Source organism: Puma concolor, chromosome B3 (assembly GCF_028749965.1).
Source record: "Puma concolor isolate L17-30 chromosome B3, mPumCon1.1.hap2, whole genome shotgun sequence".
Taxonomy (NCBI): Eukaryota; Metazoa; Chordata; class Mammalia; order Carnivora; family Felidae; genus Puma; species Puma concolor.
The window spans coordinates 57,136,121-57,155,380 of NC_141672.1; the positions used below are offsets into that span (position 1 = coordinate 57,136,121).

At 35.3% G+C, this 19,260-nt stretch overlaps 1 long non-coding RNA gene across 1 annotated transcript in view; it reads right to left on the reverse strand.

Moving 5' to 3' along the window:
* Positions 1 to 19,260, reverse strand: part of LOC147579988 (uncharacterized) — a 154,370-nt gene that overhangs the window by 45,889 nt on the left and 89,221 nt on the right. Inside the window, exon 4 of the long non-coding RNA XR_015252397.1 lies at positions 11,409 to 11,557. This is a non-coding gene — a long non-coding RNA (uncharacterized LOC147579988). The remainder of the gene's footprint in view (positions 1 to 11,408; positions 11,558 to 19,260) is intronic.

Below are 19,260 nucleotides of genomic sequence, written 5' to 3' on the forward strand. Positions count from 1 at the left end.
TTACTTGTCTAACCCCATTTGATAATGCTGGTAATTATAAATCCTTTCTACTCTATGTTATACTGTATTAAAAGGTAAGATTAATAATCGGAATGCCATACAAAGAAAAAATAAATTTATGAATTGCATCTGCTTTATCTTTAAATACAATAGACCTTCAATACATGTTAAAAGATACATGGAAAAACAAAACAAAACAAATGTTGCTCTTTGGCGAAGATAAAGCATCATTTCTGTATGTTAGCATGAGGATATATCCAGAAAAGAGGGGTTAATGGTTGTTGGCTCAATTTGTGCAACTTGAATGGTTTTTTTTGTTTGTTTTGTTTTTTTGTGGGCAGAGGGCTTGAGGGTAAATTAAGACAACATTTAGCTCTGCTTCCTATTAGCTGTACATAAATTCTCCCAAGAGCCTAATTAGCTCTGTCACAGTGTCTCATTCATTTACACAAGAGAACATTTTCCTTCCTTTTACATTTTGCCATGTAATAAACTACTGTAAAACTGAATTTAAACTTATTTATTACGTAGTGATATAAAGTTTGCTGAAGATTACAATATTTCCTACAATTAATGAACATTTTGATATTTTTGTGAAGCCTCAGATATTGACGTAATGTTAAATAATAGGCAGCAAAATGTCCTCATTTATTTACCATGTGGCCATTATATTCTGCATTAAATACAGATTTATTTTGGTGATTGAAATCTTTTACACTTCAATCACTAATTTTTACTTCTATTATCTTGCTAACTCCATAATAAATTACCTCTTGTTCCAAAAGCATTTATAGGATTTACTGTCCCTCATTTTATAAAGGAAGCAATTGTCACTGCTCCTTGTCATCTAATTTTCTTCCCCATTTCTATTCATATTTACTTTACTGTCAGGTTTTACAGCATTTGCATTTTGTTTTCCTATCATAAATAAGTCTTGCATATTGTTTATGGATTGCTGATTCTAAAATGAAAAAGCAATCATTTTTTATGCCTTTGTGTCCTCACATATATGTTTCACATCACATTCATTATAACTTTCTTGTTACACGCTTTTTGGGGCTCTTTTGTGTGTCTAATGAATTTCTTTTAGTTGGGACCTGTGTAGCTTTCAGAGTGATTACTGGGATCAGATGTTTGAGAATCGAGTCCTAGCTTTGCAATTTACTGTGTGAACTTCTATTTAATCTCCGTTTCTTCATTTCCTTACATTTGAAATGGATAAAAGGACTGCAAACCAGATATGGGTGATTAAAGGATTCATTGAGATGACACATTACACATATATTTGATTTAGACTGAAAGATGGTCCCAAAATTCATACAGGTCCTAATCACTGGAACTTCTCTATGTTATCTTTCACGGGAAGATGGGGAGTCTATCCTGGATGATCCATATAAATCCTAATGTAATAACAATCTTTATCAGAAGGAATCAGAGGGGAATTTGACAAAGAAGAAAAGAGAAGTATAAATTGGAGTGATGCAGCCAAAAGTAAAAAAAAACCAACAGCCACCAGATTCTGGAATAGGCAAGGATTAAAGATTTTTTTTCCTAGAGCCTCCTAAAGGAACTAAACCTGATACCATCAAAGTCATTATTCATAACATGTATTCCTCATAATTTCCCATAAATTAGCAATTATCTCATCTACATTTTACAGCTGATAAAAACTAAGTTTCAGCAAGGTTAAGTAACTTGCCCAAAGTTATCAAGAGGAGGCTTGCTCATCAAAAGAAGTTTTAAATTTACTCATTTCATTTTTCTTTTGATTAAATTTGTTTATATATCTTTATACTTTTCAACATTCAAAGTCCACTTTACCACATTCAAAGGTCCTCCGATCTTTATATATGGATAGCTCAGTCCATGACACATACATCATAGACAAGCTCACCCAATAAAAGATAAGCTTCTTACCATTATGTGTATGTCCACTCACAGTCACTAAGTGGTGCCTCAGTTTCTCTGTGCTCTCAGAAACTTAAAATTTTATATTAGTAATAACATGCACTTCTAGAGTGAAATTCTACTCATTGTCACGCTCAGGCCTTTTTTTTTTTTTTTTTTTTTTTTTTTAATAGCAGAACAAATGCTTTTAGTCAAAAGAGCACTAGACTTCAAGTCAAACAATTTGAGTTTAAATTCTATTTCTACTAGTATGTTAACTGATGCCCTTGAAAATATCACCATAGTTTTCTAAGCCTGTTTCTTCTTTAAAATGACACTAGTTATACCTGCCTCAATGGTTTATTGTAAAACTTAATGAAAAAAATGTGAAAGAAAGTATCCAGGATGCACTTTGACAAATATTAGTCCTCAGTGTAATTTTCTCTCTCTGTTATCAAAGCCCAGAGACAACACATTTGAAATCACCAATATTAATGGTGCTCTTTGTTTAGAAAATACAGTACCATTTTCACTTACTATTAGTTCAATCATGCTTTCATTTTTTTTTTTTTGAGAGTGTCAATGACATTCTATATTCATACTTATATTAGAAACCTATTAGAGTTTTAAAATTTCACTTATATGGAGTACCTGGGTGGCTCAGTCGGTTGGGCATCCGATTTCGGCTCAGGTCATGATCTCACAACTCCTGAGTCTGAGCCCCATGTAGGACTCTGTGCCATCAGCTCAGAGTTGGATCCTGCTTCAGATTCTGTGTCTCCCCCTCTCTCTCTCTCTCTCTCTCTGCTCCTTCCCTGCTCACTCTCTGTCTTTCAAAAATAAACATTAAAAAATTTAAAAAAATTAAATTTCATTTATATAAACTGTTTTTTTTAAGTTTATTTATTTGTTTTGAAAGAGAGAAACTGAGAGAGAGCACGAGAGGGGTAGAGGCACTTAACTGCCTGAGCCACCCAGATACCTCGACTTTTATAAAATATTAAAGATTTTCTTCACAGGATTTTTCAAAGAACCGATTAAATGGAATCTCTTAGAAATACTGAGTGTGGGGATGGCACCAAATATCTATGTCTTAATGTTCCTACATTCTAGGACTTCAAGGAACTAAATTCCAAAAGAAAAACAATATCAATAATTTAAACCACAAACTATCAACCCTGTTACTTATTTGAAAGACAAAATAAGAAAAATGACTGTTCTTTAAGAAAGAACCACAATGTATACAACCTTATCGTTCTTGAAAATTGAGTTAGGGCTTATGATCCCTCATTGCTCCTGGTATTTTCAAAGTAAATGTCAGATTTATATTTCAAACAAAACCCAGCGTGCCACCATGTCACTTTCTATATTATTGGCCTGCCAACGATGAGATCACTATCTCTGTAGCTTATGATACTAGTAGAGGTAACTGTGACTTCATGTATTACTTTGTACATAAAAGAACAGATGTCACAGCATAATTTTGCTACCGCTTCATAATATGCATATTTCTTTTTTTTTTTTTTTTTTAATTTTTTTTTCAACGTTTATTTATTTTTTTTGGGACAGAGAGAGACAGAACATGAACGGGGGAGGGGCAGAGAGAGAGGGAGACACAGAATCGGAAACAGGCTCCAGGCTCTGAGGCATCAGCCCAGAGCCTGACGCGGGGCTCGAACTCACGGACCGCGAGATCGTGACCTGGCTGAAGTCGGACGCTTAACCGACTGCGCCACCCAGGCGCCCCATAATATGCATATTTCAATAAAAATTTTGTTTTAATACATTTTAACTAAAATATCATTGTGATTATCATAGTAATTCATTATTAGAACTCAATGCTTAATTTTTCAAAAACTAACATATTTAAAATAATTTCTAGAAGGCAGAGAGTATTAGGCACAGTCAGATACTTTTTGAGACAGTTAGTTTAACTCTTTTATAATCACCGATTATACTACACTCTTGACCTCACACTTGTGTGATAAAAGCAAATGTCTTTGCAGTTTGAGTTGCATTAAATCAAAATCACACCTGCTATGTATTATTGACTCCCTCAAAAATCTCTAGAAAGTTTCTTAGCTGAGATAAATGCAATAACAAAGTCGACAACTGTTGCAGCCTGACTTTAGGCCTCCAATGGTTTCCATTAGCACAGATTAATTTGTTTTCTTAGTAAGATGTCAATATAGACAACATTAGTTTAATATCTCCCAAAACTCAATTACCATGCCTGGTCTCTGATTTAGGAAAAGTGACTTCTGTTTTACTAAAGAGTAAATTAAGATTCATTTCTGGTAAATATATATGTATATATATTTTCCAAATAACTGTATATAGAACTATATATATAGTTCTAACATATATAGCTATATAACTATCTATCTATCTATCTATCTATAGATATATATGGACATAGAGAGAGAGAGAGAGAGAGAGAGGGAGAGAGGGAGAGAGGGAGAGAGGGGGGGAGAGAGGGAGAGAGGGGGGGAGAGAGAGAGAGAGAGAGAGAGAGAGAGGGAGAGAGAGAGAGAGAGAGAGAGAGAGAGAGAGAGAGAGATATCAGTGAAGAGTGGCAGAGAGAGAGAATATTAAGTAGGTTCCACACATGATGGATCATGACTTGAGCCAAAATGAAGAGTCAGATGCTCAACAGACTGAGCACCCCCAGGCACTCTTGGTAAAGAGTTTTTCCTAAATTAAAACTCCAATAGGTAGAAAGTTTTGACAACTTTTCAATTCAACTCAGAATTGTCAGAATATATGATATTTCAATGCATATTTTCATAAACAATAATAGAATCAATAATTTTAGTAAGAAGTTAATGCATGAGGGAGGAATACCTCATAAGGAGAAGATAACTTCCATAAATTAGGAAGCAGTCATGTTGTCTCAAATTTTTACCTAGAAATTCATGTAGTTGATGCAAACAGAAAATAAGGGAATAAAACTGCCAACGTTTAAAAATAATGAATCCTAGGGGTGCCTATGTGGCTCAGTTGGTTAAGGGTCTGACGTTGGTTCAGGTCATGATCTCATGGTTCGTGGGTTCGAGCCCTGCGTCGGGCTCTGTGCTGACAGCTCAGAGCCTGGAGCCTGCTTCAGATTCTGTGTCTTCCTCTCTCTGACTTTCCCCTGCTCCACTGTCTCTCTCTCTCTCAAAAATAAATAAACATTAAAAAAAAAAATTAAAAAGAATGGAGGATCCTGGGAAGATGGTGGCGTAGGAGGATGCTGGGCTCACCACGCGTCCTGCTGATCACTTAGATTCCACCTACACCTGCCTAAATAACCCAGAAAACCGCCAGAAGACTAGCAGAACGGAGTATCCGGAGCCAAGCGCAGATGAGAGGCCCACGGAAGAGGGTAGGAAGGGCGGTGAGGCGGTGCGCGCTCCACGGACTGGCAGGAGGGAGCCAGGGTGGAGGGGCGGCCCACCGGCCAAGCAGAGCCCCCGAGTCTGGCAGAGTGTGTTCTGACAGCAAGCAAGACTTAACATCTGGAAGGTTATAAGCTAACAGCTCTGCTCGGAGAATGGGAGGGCTGGAGGACAACGGGAGGGAGGGAGAGTTGTTGAGACGCAGACAACAGAGCTCAGTGTGGCGGGGAACAAAGGCACTCGCCAGCGCCATCTCCCTCACCCATCCCCCAGCCAAAATCCCAAAGGGAACCAGTTCCTGCCAGGGAACTTGCTTGCACCAGGCAAACACCCAAAGCTGTGCTTCTGCAGATCCATCCCTCTGGTGGGTCTGACTCCCTCCTGGTGCCACAGGGCCCCTCCTGAAGTGGATCACCTAAGGAGAAGCCAGCTGAGCCTGCCCCTCCTGCCCCTGTGCACCTTGCTGATCCACCCCAGCTAATATTCCAGATCCCCAGCACCACAAGCCTGGCAGTGTGCAAGTAGCCTAGAAAGGCCACGCCACCCCACAGTGAATCCCGCCCCTAGGAGAGGGGAAGAGAAGGCACACACCAGTCTGACTGTGGCCCCAGCAGTGGGCTGGGGGCAGACATCAGGTCTGACTGCGGCCCCGCCCACCAACACAAGTTATTCAAGACAGCACAGGGGAAGTGCCCCACAGTCCCGCACCACTCCAGGGACTATCCAAAATGATGAAACGGAAGAATTCCCCTCAGAAAAACATCCAGGAAATAACAACAGCTAACAAACTTTTTAAAAATGATTTAAACAATATAACAGAAAGTGAATTTAGAAAAAGTCATAAAATTAATCGCTGGGCTTGAAAACAGTATAAAGGACAGCAGAGAATCTATTGCTACAGAGATCAAGGGACTAAGGAACAGCCAGGAGGAGCTAAAAAATGCTATCAACGAGTTGCAAAATAAAATGGAGATAACTACGGATTGGATTGAAGAGGCAGAGGAGAGAATAGGTGAACTAGAAGATAAAATTATGGAAAAAGAAGAAGCTGAGAAAAAGCTGAGAAAAAAAAATCCAGGAGTATGAGGGGAAAATTAGAGAACTAAGTGATGCACTAAAGAGAAATAATATATGCATAATTGGTATCCCAGAGGAGGAAGAGAGAGGGAAAGGTGCTGAAGGTGTACTTGAAGAAATAATAGCTGAGAACTTCCCGGATCTGGGGAAGGAAAAAGGCACTGAAATCCAAGAGGCACAGAGAACTCCCTTCAGACGTAACTTGAATCGATCTTCTGCACAACATATCATAGTGAAACTGGCAAAATACAAGGATAAAGAGAAAATTCTGAAAGCAGCAAAGGGATAAATGTGCTGTAACATATAAAGGGAGACCTGTAAGACTTGTGACTGATCTCTCTACTGAAACTTGGCAGGCCAGAAAGGAATGGCAGGTGATCTTCAATGTGATGAACAGAAAAAATATGCAGCTGAGAATCCTTTATCCAGCGAGTCTGTCATTTAGAATAGAAGGAGAGATAAAGGTCTTCCCAAACAAGCAAAAACTGAAGGAATTCATCACTACTAAACCAGTCCTACAAGAAATCCTACGGGGGATCCTGTGAGACAAAGCACCAGAGACATTGCTACAAGCATAAAACATACGGACATCACAATGACTCTAAACCCATAGCTTTCTATAATAACACTGAATGTAAATGTACTAAATGCGCCAACCAAAAGACAAGGGGATCACAATGGATAAAAAAACAAGACCCATCTATCTGCTGTCTACAAGAGACTCATTTTAGACCTGAGGACACCTTCAGATTGAGAGTAAGGGGATGGAGAACTATTTATCATGCCACTGGAAGTCAAAAGAAAGCTGGAGTAGCCATACTTATATCAGACAAACTAGACTTTAAATTAAAGGCTGTAACAAGAGATGAAGAAGGGCATTATATAATAATCACAGGGTCTATCCATCAGGAAAAGCTAACAATTCTAAATGTCTTTGCTCCAAATACAGGAGCCCCCAAATATATAAAACAATTACTCACAAACATAAGCAACCTTATTGATAAGAATGTGGTCATTGCAGGGGACTTTAACACTCCACTTACAGAAATGGATAGATCATCTAGACTCAGGATCAATAAAGAAACAAGGGCCCTGAATGAGACATTGGATCAGATGGACTTGACAGATATATTTAGAACTCTGCATCCCAAAGCAACAGAATATACTTTCTTCTCGAGTGCACATGGAACATTCTCCAAGATAGATCACACACTGGGTCACAAAACAGCCCTTCATAAGTATACAAGAATTGAGATCATACCATGCATACTTTCAGACCACAATGCTATGAAGCTTGAAATCAACCACAGGAAAAAGCCTGGAAAACCTCCAAAAGCATGGAGGTTAAAGAACACCCTACTAAAGAATAAGTGGGTCAACCAGGCAATTAGAGAAGAAATTAAACAATATATGGAAACAAATGAAAATGAAAATACAACAGTCAAAACGCGTTGGGATGCAGCAAAGGCAGTCCTGAGAGGAAAATACATTGCAATCCAGGCCTATCTCAAGAAACAAGAAAAATCCCAAACACAAAATCTAACAGCACACCTAAAGGAAATAGAAGCAGAGCAGCAAAGACACCCCAAACCCAGCAGAAGAAGAGAAATAATAAAGATCAGAGCATAAATAAACAGTACAGGATCTACAAAAACTGTAGAGCAGATTAAGGAAACCAAGAGTTGGTTTTTGAAAAAATAAACAAAATTGACAAACCTCTAGCCAGGCTTCTCAAAAAGAAAAGGGAGATGACCCAAATAGATAAAATCAGGAATGAAAATGGAATTATTACAACCAATCCCTCAGAGATACAAGCAATTATCAGGGAATACTATGAAAAATTATATGCCAACAAACTGGACAACCTGGAAGAAATGGACAAATTCCTAAACACCCACAAACTTCCAAAAATCAGGAGTAAAGACAAAGCTTGAACAGACCCATAACCAGTGAAGAAATTGAATCAGTCATCAAAAATCTCCCAACAAATAAGAGTCCAGGACCAGATGGCTTCCCAGGGGAGTCTACCAGATGTTTAAAGCAGAGATAATACCTATCCTTCTCAAGCTATTCCAAAAAATAGAAAGGGAAGGAAAACTTCCAGACTCATTCTATGAAGCCAGTCTTACTTTGATTCCTAAACCAGACAGAGACCCAGTAAAAAAAGAGAACTACAGGCCAATATCCCTGATGAATATGGATGCAAAAATTCTCAATAAGATACTAGCAAATCGAATTCAACAGCATATAAAAAGAATTATTCACCATGATCAAGTGGGATTCATTCCTGGGCTGTAGGGCTGGTTCAACATTCGCAAATCAATCAACGTGATACTTCACATTAATAAAAGAAAAGATAAGAACCATATGATCTTGTCAATCGATGCACAAATGGCCTTTGACAAAATTCAGCAATGTTTCTTAATAAAAACCCATGAGAAAGTCGGGATAGAAGGAACATACTTAAAGATCATAAAACCATTTATGGAAATCCCACAGCTAACATCATCCTCAATGGGGAAAAACTGAGAGCTTTTTCCCTGAGATCAGGAACACGACAGGAATGTCCACTCTCACCGTTGTTGTTTAACATAGTATTGGAATTTCTAGCATCAGCAATCAGACAACAAAAGGAAATCAAAGGCATCAAAATTGGCAAAGATGAAGTCAAGCTTTCACTTTTTGCAAATGACATGATATTATACATGGAAAATCCGATAGACTCCATCATAAGTCTGCTAGAACTGATACATGAATTTAGCAAAGTTGCATGATACAAAGTCAATGTACAGAAATCAGTTGCATTCTTATACACTAACAATGAAGCAACAGAAAGACAAATAAAGAAACTGATCCCATTCACAATTGTACCAAGAGCGTAAAATACCTAGGAACAAATCTAACCAAAGATGTAAAAGTTCTGTATGCTCAAAAGTATAGAAAGCTTATGAAGGAAATTGAAGAAGATATAAAGAAATGGAAAAACATTTCGTGCTCATGAATTGGAAGAATAAATATTGTCAGAATCTCAATACTACCCAAAGCTATCTACACATTCAATGCAATCCCAATCAAAATTGCACCAGCATTCTTCTCGAAACTAGAACAAGCAATCCTCAAATTCATATGGAACCACAAAAGGCCCTGAATAGCCAAAGCAATTTTGAAGAAGACCAAAGCAGGGAAGCATCACAATCCCATACTTCAGCCTCTACTACAAAGCTGTAATCATCAAGACAGCATGATATTGGCACAAAAACAGACACATAGACCAATGGAATAGAATAGAAACCCCAGAACTAGACCCACAAAAATATGGCCAACTAATCTTTGACAAAACAGGAAAGAATATCCAATGGAAAAAAGACAGTCTCTTTAACAAATGGTGCTGGGAGAACTGGACAGCAACATGCAGAAGATTGAAACTAGACCACTTTCTCACACCATTCACAAAAATAAACTCAAAATGGATAAAGGACCTGAATGTGAGACAGGAAACCATCAAAACCCTAGAGGAGAAAGCAGGAAAAGACCTCTCTGACCTCAGCCATAGCAATTTCTTACGTGACACATCCCCAAAGGCAAGGGAATTCAAAGCAAAAATGAACTACTGGGACCTTATGAAGATAAAAAGCTTCTGCATAGCAAAGGAAACAACCAACAAACTAAAAGGCAAAAAGATATTTGCAAATGACATATCGGACAAAGGGCTAGTATCCAAATTCTATAAAGAGCTCATCAAATTCCACACCTGAAAAACAAATAACCCAGTGAAGAAATGGGCAGAAAACACAAATAGACACTTCTCTAAAGAAGACATCCGGATGGCCAATAGGCACATGAAAAGATGTTCAACGTCGCTCCTTATCAGGGAAATACAAATCAAAACCACACTCAGATACCACCTCACACCAGTCAGAGTGACCAAAATGAACAAATCAGGAGACTATAGATGCTGGAGAGAATGTGGAGAAACGGGAACCCTCTTGCACTGTTGGTGGGAATGCAAATTGGTGCAGCCGCTCTGGAAAACAGTGTGGAGGTTCCTCAGAAAATTAAAAATAGACCTACCCTATGACCCAGCAATAGCACTGCTAGGAATTTACCCAAGGGATACAGGAGTACTGATGCATAGGGGCACTTGTACCCCAATGTTTATAGCAGCACTCTCAACAATAGCCAAATTATGGAAAGAGCCTAAATGTCCATCAACTGATGAATGGATAAAGAAATTGTGGTTTATATACACAATGGGTTACTACGTGGCAATGAGAAAGAATGAAATATGGCCCTTTGTAGCAACGTGGATGGAACTGGAGAGTGTGATGCTAAGTGAAATCAGCCATACAGAGAAAGACAGATACCATATGGTTTCACTCTTATGTGGATCCTGAGAAACTTAACAGAAACCCATGGGGGAGGGGAAGGAAAAAAAAAAGAGGTTAGAGTGGAAGAGAGCCAAAGCATAAGAGACTCTTAAAACCTGAGAACAAACGGAGGGTTGATGGGGGGTGGGAGGGAGGGGAGGGTGGGTGATGGGTATTGAGGAGGGCACCTTTTGGGATGAGCACTAGGTGTTGTATGGAAACCAATTTGACAATAAATTTCATATATTGAAACAAAAAAAGAGAATGAATCCTCAAGAGATGGATAACATGTATTATATAAAATTATCTTCAAAAGTTTTACACACACATATATATGTACATATACACACACATACATATACACATACACATATATGCATATATACATATATATGTATATATAAATACACACACACAGACACAATTATCTCAAGATGAAATATCAAAAAGAATCAAAATCAGAGATGACTCTCACTGGTATGTTTTGACTTGTTTATCTTTTCTTGCTTTTTAAATTCCATGAAAGTTTGAATATATATACAAATATATATATATGAAAATTAAACAGTGAAATGTTCATAATTATAAGTAATTAGAATCTCTATATATACACGTACATGTATATTGTGGTTTATCTGTCACTGTTTCTAAGTAGTTAATAAAAATATGGCAGAAAGCAATTAAATTATATATTTACCTTTTGCATATATAGTAGCTGAGCTCACAACTTGCTACTTCAGTTATTTTGAAAAATTATGAGGTGATTGTTTGTAAGAGGCTCCTTACGTTGTTTTGTTGATAAATTGGCAGTGATCTAATACTTCTGCAGTTTAAAGGACTTTAATCCTGAAAAGAAAACAAAGTGTAAACTTTAGTAATCTATCTTCTAGTAAAGATCCTTGGCTGATTAGGGAAATTTTTAATTTTTCACCATTACTCTGAAACACAATGCACATAGGATTTCCTCTGAGTGATATAATTGAGAAAAAGTATCCTCAAAAAAGATTTACTTGTCTCTGAACATCAGGATATTTTCAGATAGCTCTAAAATTCAGGAAGGGGATAAAGGAATGTCGTAATTACCCATCAGAGTTACCCTAAGGATTTTCTAGCAAATGTAATGACGTGTTCTGTCTCTTCAATTTAAAACAGACTTTTCACTTTGTTCAATTCAATACTGCCTTTCAATCTAGAGTGTGACCCTGTCTGTCATTCCTTTTTAAGTGATACTGGCAGACAAAAGATGTAAAGATGTCAGTTTACCCTATCTATGAATATATTCCTATTCAAGAGTGAGTTAATTCTAGCTTTTGCTCCATAAGTAGTACATTTATCCTTTTACTAGATTACACAATACACTGAAATGTGGACTGATTTCAAGATGTTCTAAAATACATGTAATGCACTTTCGATGGCTTTTCTTTTGTTGAGTCTTCTATTAGAAGCTTTATCAATCCGGAAGGACTAGTTATGCTCTAATATATTTTTTTTCAATCCCTGGTTTATAATTCAAGTGTCTATAGAAAGAAAGATTCGTTTGTTGACTATGCCAAACATCACCAATGAGCTGAGAACTTTGCTGATAATAGGCAATGAGGAACACAGGCTGACCAACATTCAATCTTCACATGTATTTCCATGACCACTGAAATAGAGGGTTGAGGATGCAGTTGAGCCAAAAATTTCAGCTCAGAAATGATACACATCACTTCTGTACACATTTTCCTGTCCAATTCAAATCACATAATCTTATTTAATCCAAGTGGAAATAAAGTGCCATCCTACGAGAGTCTAACACAGAGATGGATATTTGGTGAATAGTCAGTGAATGTCCATATTCCATTGGTTGTTTTCTAAAAACGTTTATCATAATATCTGCATATATTCTGTTGTTATATGTGTCATAAATATTTAAATTCAGCTTTAAATTTTACAAATGATATTTCACAAATGGTATTTTCTCTGCATTTGAAAGTATTTCATATTTATTATCCATTAGTTTCTGATATAGGGGAAAAAGCTTCCCCACTCCAAAGTTAAAATATATATTCCAATCATTTGTACAACAAATTCTATTTACAATAAAATTCTCCATACATGTTAATTTTATCTTGGTATATGGGGAAGGAATGAATCTAAATTTATTGTGAAAATGTCTACTCAAATACTTCAGGAGTTAAATAGTTATATTTCCCAAATTAAATTAAAATGCCTCTTTTATTGTTTACTAAATCACCATATATATAAGCTGTATATCTGTTAAACCGGGGCTCAAACTTTCTACTAAACTTATTTTTAGAAATAAATTTAAAATATTTAGCTAATTATAGTTGAACTGTGGAAAATAGAAAAAAATGGTAAAAGAACTAATGAATAGTAAATTTAATGTAGAAGATAAATCAAAACATAGAAATGTTAGATGTGGAACAGAAATGTTAACACTATAAATGACATTGTAAACCTATGACTAACAACAAATGAGACAGAGGAAATTGGATCAAATATAAGAATTCTAATGTCCTTATCCTAATCCTAAATAGCTTGGAGCCGATCAGTCCTACTGAAACTAAATCATATAGGTAGCAAACTAACTTCATCTTCAACATACATTTATCTGAATTAAAAATTTCTTTCAATTTTACTTTCTTGTTTTTATAGATGGAATTCAGCACAGTATGTGTGTGTGTATGTATGTATGTATGTGTTTATGTATGTATGTATTTATTTATTTATTTATTTATTTATTTTTAATGTTTATTTTTGAGAGTGAGAGAGACAGAGCATGAGCAAGGCAGGGGCAGAGAGAGAAGGAGACAAAGAATCCAAAGCAGGTTCCAGGCTCTGAGCTGTTAGCACAGAGCCCACCACGGGGCTCGAACTCAACGAACTGTGAGATCATGACCTGATACGTAGTTGGACCCTTAACTGACTGAGCCATCCAGGTGCTATGACACAGTGGTATTTTTAAGTTGTAAATAGCACTTCAAAGTAAAATTTCATTGTAACAGATATATTTGTTACAACCTGCAGAGAGAGATTCAATGAACTATAACAAGGATTATTATCAAACACTAAAATTACTACATAATTTTTATCTGTACCTTTTCTACTTTTTGAATGATGGATAAAGAATAGATATGTTTTATTCACTTGGGTTAATTTTAATTTTAAGTCTATATAACAATGACTAGAAAAAATATGCCAAATAGTTAATAGTGGCTAACACTGGGCAATGGATGTATTGATAATTGCCATTTTCTTTCTTTTTTGAAAAATTTTTTGAATGTTTATTTTTGAGACAGACATACACACACAGAATATGAGTGGGGCAGGGGCAGAGGGAGAGGGAGACCCAGAATCTGAAGCAGGCTCCAGGCTTTGAGCTGTCAGCACAGAGCCCGACACGGGGCTCCAACTCACAGACCACGAGATCATGACCTGAACCCAAGTTGGCCCTGAGACAACACATTATCTGTGTTTTTTATTTTCCAAAATCAATGTATGAAGATAATATTAAAAGAATGATTTTCAAATAATATTTTCATGTGACTGCCAGTTTCTGCATTGGTTGACCATGCTTTGTTATTCCTTTCCAGCACTAACCCCCTGCTTTATTGGAAAGTGGTTTTGATTATCCATTTCTGACCTTTTCCATAATAGCAAATTGGCCAAATAAAGTTGTAACTTTTTAACATCAGTCAAAACAGGTATCTAAACTAAGTTATTTTTACCCAAGAAGTTAGCCTGAAGGATGTTGAACTAAGAGAATAACCTAATTAAATATATTCCCAGTGAGTCAAGATATGAACACCTGGCTGTCAATTTCTTTTGAAAGAGTGCTGTATATTACTTACTAATTACTGATTAGTAAGTAATAATAGCTAAGTAATATATAGTAATAGATAATAAGTTAGCTAAGTAAATAAGTAAGTAAATACACTTCCACCCCCATTTAGTCAAGAACTTTGTGTTGTCTTTAGAGAACTGGTAAACTTTTCTATGGTATAAAAAAGAGATATACTGTGCTCTTTAAATCAAGAAAATAACTTCAAAAATGATGAATTAAAAGGGTGTATGTCGATGATCCAACAATTCTACTTCTGGATATATCCCCACAATTAGTAAAGGCAGAGACTCAAACATGATGTTTGTGTACTCATGCTCATAACAGCACTATTCATAAGCCGAATGCTCATAGTAACTTAAGTATCCAACAGATGAATGGCAAACCAAATGTGATATATGTATTTTTCAGTCTTAAAAGGGAAGGCAGTTGGCAGTTCTTACACATGCTACACCATTGAAAATATTAGATAAGTGATTTAAGGTAACCACAAAAGGAAAATGTGATTGTATGACTGATTTTACAAGTTTCCTAGAGTAACAAATTCATAGAGGCAGAAGGTAGAATGGCAGTGCCAAGGGATAGGGGGAGAGTTAAAGGGAGTTAGCATTTGATTGGAGAAGACAAATTCTGGATAAGAATGATGGTGATAGTTACACAGCAATGTGAATATGCTCAATGCCACAAATCTGTACACTGAAAAATGGGCACGATCTAAATGTTATGCTATGTATACATTACCACACACACAAAAAATAAATGTCTCTAAGTTGTCAACTCTCATGTCAGCAGGCAAAATGAATTCAAGATGTTATAGTCTTGGATATGAATAGAGAATGACATAAAAAGCAATTAAAATGAGAAGTAAAGGTTCTTTCTCAAATGTTCACAACTCATTTCAAATTATGAAGGGCCTCCGTTTATAGAGAGACTGGATTTCTCTCACTGTTGATATTGTACTTTTGTTGTTGTTTTTTTTTAATTCAAGATGATGTAGCCTTGATTTTTTTAAATCAAGATGATGAACTGCGCTGACAGCATGGAGCTCGGGTACACACTCTCTTTCTCAAAATAAACATTAAATAAAACATTATTTAAGATAAAAACAGCAAACCAAAGAACCATTAATATTTCTGTGTGTGTGTGTGCTCCATATATATACATATATATATATGTATATATATATATATACATATACATATAGGGACGCCTAGGTCACTCAATTGGGTGAGTGCCTGACTTCAGCCTTCCATTCAGGTCATGATCACACATTTCATAGGTTTGAGCCATGCATCTGGCTCTGTGCTGACAGCTCGGAGCCTGGAGCCTGCTTCAGATTCTGTGTTTTCCTTTCTCTCTGCCCCTCTCCAACTCATGCTGTTTCTCTCTAATATAAACATTAAAAATTTTAAAATATGTATATTTATAAATATAAAATATATAAATATAGTTTTACACAAAATATTTATGCATATATATATATATAATTTATCCATATAAAATTTACTGATAGACGTATTGAAGAGCTGGATTCCACAAGAGGTTTGTTAATCTCTTAAAATATCTGCTGGACTTCATAATTTGGTTGTACTGTATTATTCTGGTGTCTAACCAAAAACATTTACATAATGAGTCAGTTACCTGCTGTAAACAATAGAAAATGATCTAATTATACTAAGGTCATAGTAAAGTAGAAATTCTTATATATCGTTTGTAGACTTGAACTGGAATAACACTATTATTAATGTACACTTATACAGATTGTTTTAAGATCTTTAAATAGTCTAAATTTATTAATCTGATGATTTACTTTGGATATTCTATTGTGAGGAAATAAATTCAAATATGGAAAGTATAGAAAAGTACAATGAATGAAATTATTCATGTTATTATAATAGTGAGAAAAAATGGAAATGATCCAATGTTCAAATATATGGTAAGGTTAAGTCACTAACAGAGTGTTAATACAGATAAAAATACACTTAGGAATTGGAAATAAACTGGAAATATTTTGTGCAAATAGGCACATAATTGAGGAACAAAGAGCATAAAATATTGATTTAATATTCTTGGCAATAATTTCTGTTACTGTTAAATCTCTAATGATAATCCTAGGAATGCCAAAGAACATTCTCTGAACTACTCACTGGAGAATTTAGATTTAATTTTACTCTGAGGGATACAGTGTATCTCACCTGTTTTCCTTTAATAATACATATATTTTAGATTAAATTTTATAAATATTTTAATTAATTTTACCCTCATGATTATATGATTCTCAATGATTATATTTTCATATTTATTTACTGAAGTAGAAACCTATTTAATGAGAAAAATTTCACAGTATGTATCATATCATCCAATTTTCCTTTCTGTTAACTATCAATATATTTGTAGTAGTGTTTCTCAATTGAGGTGAGGGCTATTCTGTCTCAGGAGACATGTGACAATGTCTTTGAAACATTTTGATTTTCACAAATGGGAATATGCTACTGGCACTGGTAGGTAAAGGCTGATAAATATCCCATAACGTAGAGGACAGCCACTCACTAGCTCCCAAAAATGAATAATCTGCTCTGAGTTTTCAATAGTGCAAAGGTTAAGAAGTACTGATTTACAGTACAGATATTTAGCACTTTTTAACGAAAGCAATTGGAACAGTTATGTTCCAATTAAATTAACAGTTAAATTATGAGAGATGGTAATTTATTAGAGGATGGTTGAAAGTTCATAGAATCAGTAAAGGACCAGAGATTTAGGTTTAAAACGACAGTCAGGAATACCACTTTTGGACGGTGCTGCAGAACTAGTCTGACACACAAACCAATGTCATAGGTTACACAACAACCTCCCACATCTGGACCCTGCAGTTAGGGTCACCTAATGATAATACTAGATATTATTAGTGTCAGAATCACTCCTGCCCCTAGAAATTGAGCGAAGACATATTTTCTCTTGCCATATATGCCAGATGAAGTATGCCCCTTCCTGCTTTTCCCTAAAGCTTCTGCTAAAGTAGGATCTGGTACTTGTATTCTAGACATAAAAGGGGTGAGGAAAGCAAGTGTCTGAAATTTCCAGCTTCTAGTGTGATAGTTGGAAGAGTTTTTAGCTAAGTTGACAAAAAAAAAAGGAAGGAAAGGGAAGAGGCAAGAGGCATGAGGCATGAGGCATGAGGCAAGAGGCAAGAGACAAGGGGGGGGCGGGGAAGGGAAGGAGGAAGGGCCATAAATGTCTAACGCTCATTTTATTCAATAATGCCAATCAATCTAAAACAATTCTTTAAACTGAAATTTGCTCCTATTTAAATCACTTCAACAATATCACAGTATATTTACACAGTGATGTTTATTTGACTGAAACTAAATATAAATTTGTAAAAATCTTATTTTTTGGATTAATATAGTTTACCTTAATATTAAAACTACATTTGAAAGTGGTTTTAAAATATGATGACTAACAAAATACCAATTCTGTATATTTCATACTAATATAAATATTAAATACATACATTCTAAACTAAGGATATTATAAAAAAGAATATGTCAAGCAAATCTATTCTAAATTATTAGAAAATTTCCAAAGACTGTGTAATAAATTACAAAAACAAATTTGGAGTTGGGTATATTAATGTATCCTTGTTTCATACTGCTGAAAATTGCAAAGACAAGGAGGTCTGGATATCTGTTAGTTCAGCTTTTCTGTGACTCTGGTCCTGCTCATGCTATATACAAGATGTACCCTCCCAGCATATGATGGTTGGTTCTTAAACACACTTTAGCTTGTGCCAGGATGAGCGTGTCTTTTCCTACATTCCCTAAAAAGTCTTGATATTTATTGTTGTTTGAAAGTTGTATGCTTGGAAAATCTAAGGAAATGAACTAAAACAAAATATATAAAACAAAGTAGTTAACGTAAATAACATTTAAAAATAGTCTCATTATATCTATAGAAATCAACCATTTAAAAGACATAATGAGAAAAATCCTAATTTACAATAATACTTAAGTATCGGTAAAATCAAATATACCAAGTATTAAAATACAAAAACTGTCTCAATACTGATCCTCCCACTCCAAATATGGAAAATAATGGAAAGGATTCCAGGTGACTGAGTAGAAAGACAAACTCATATAAATTCTACTTATGTTAAACTATACATTTAATACTACAACTCTTTAAAACGAATGAGGTTAATTTTTTAAAAAATCATGTAAATAAATTAAAATCAATATTAGCTAATGTGTTTTTCCAAAAATTAATAACAAGGTGGTACAAGCCTACCTTTTCAAGATATTAACATATATTTAAGAGCTACACATACTAGTTAATAGCAAATAGATGAAAAGATCAATGGAAAAGAGTAGAAAGTCAGAAAATATACCCAAGTAAATATCAGATTTATTATACATTAGAAGTAACATTTAAAATATGATGACAAAAGAAAGGTTATTAGTAAATAGTTTGAGCATAATTTCATATGTATCTAAAAACAAGGTAAGTTGGATTCACTCCTTTAAACTTAGACAAAATTAATACCATGTTTCAAAAGTACAACTGTATAAAAAGACTATGTGTTAAAATAACTCATGAGATATTTTGGTATCAGCATTATTATTAGAATGGAAAAGGCTTTTATAAATATAAGATACAAAAGAGTAGAATTACATACATTAATAATTTTGACCAACTAAACCCTAAAGCA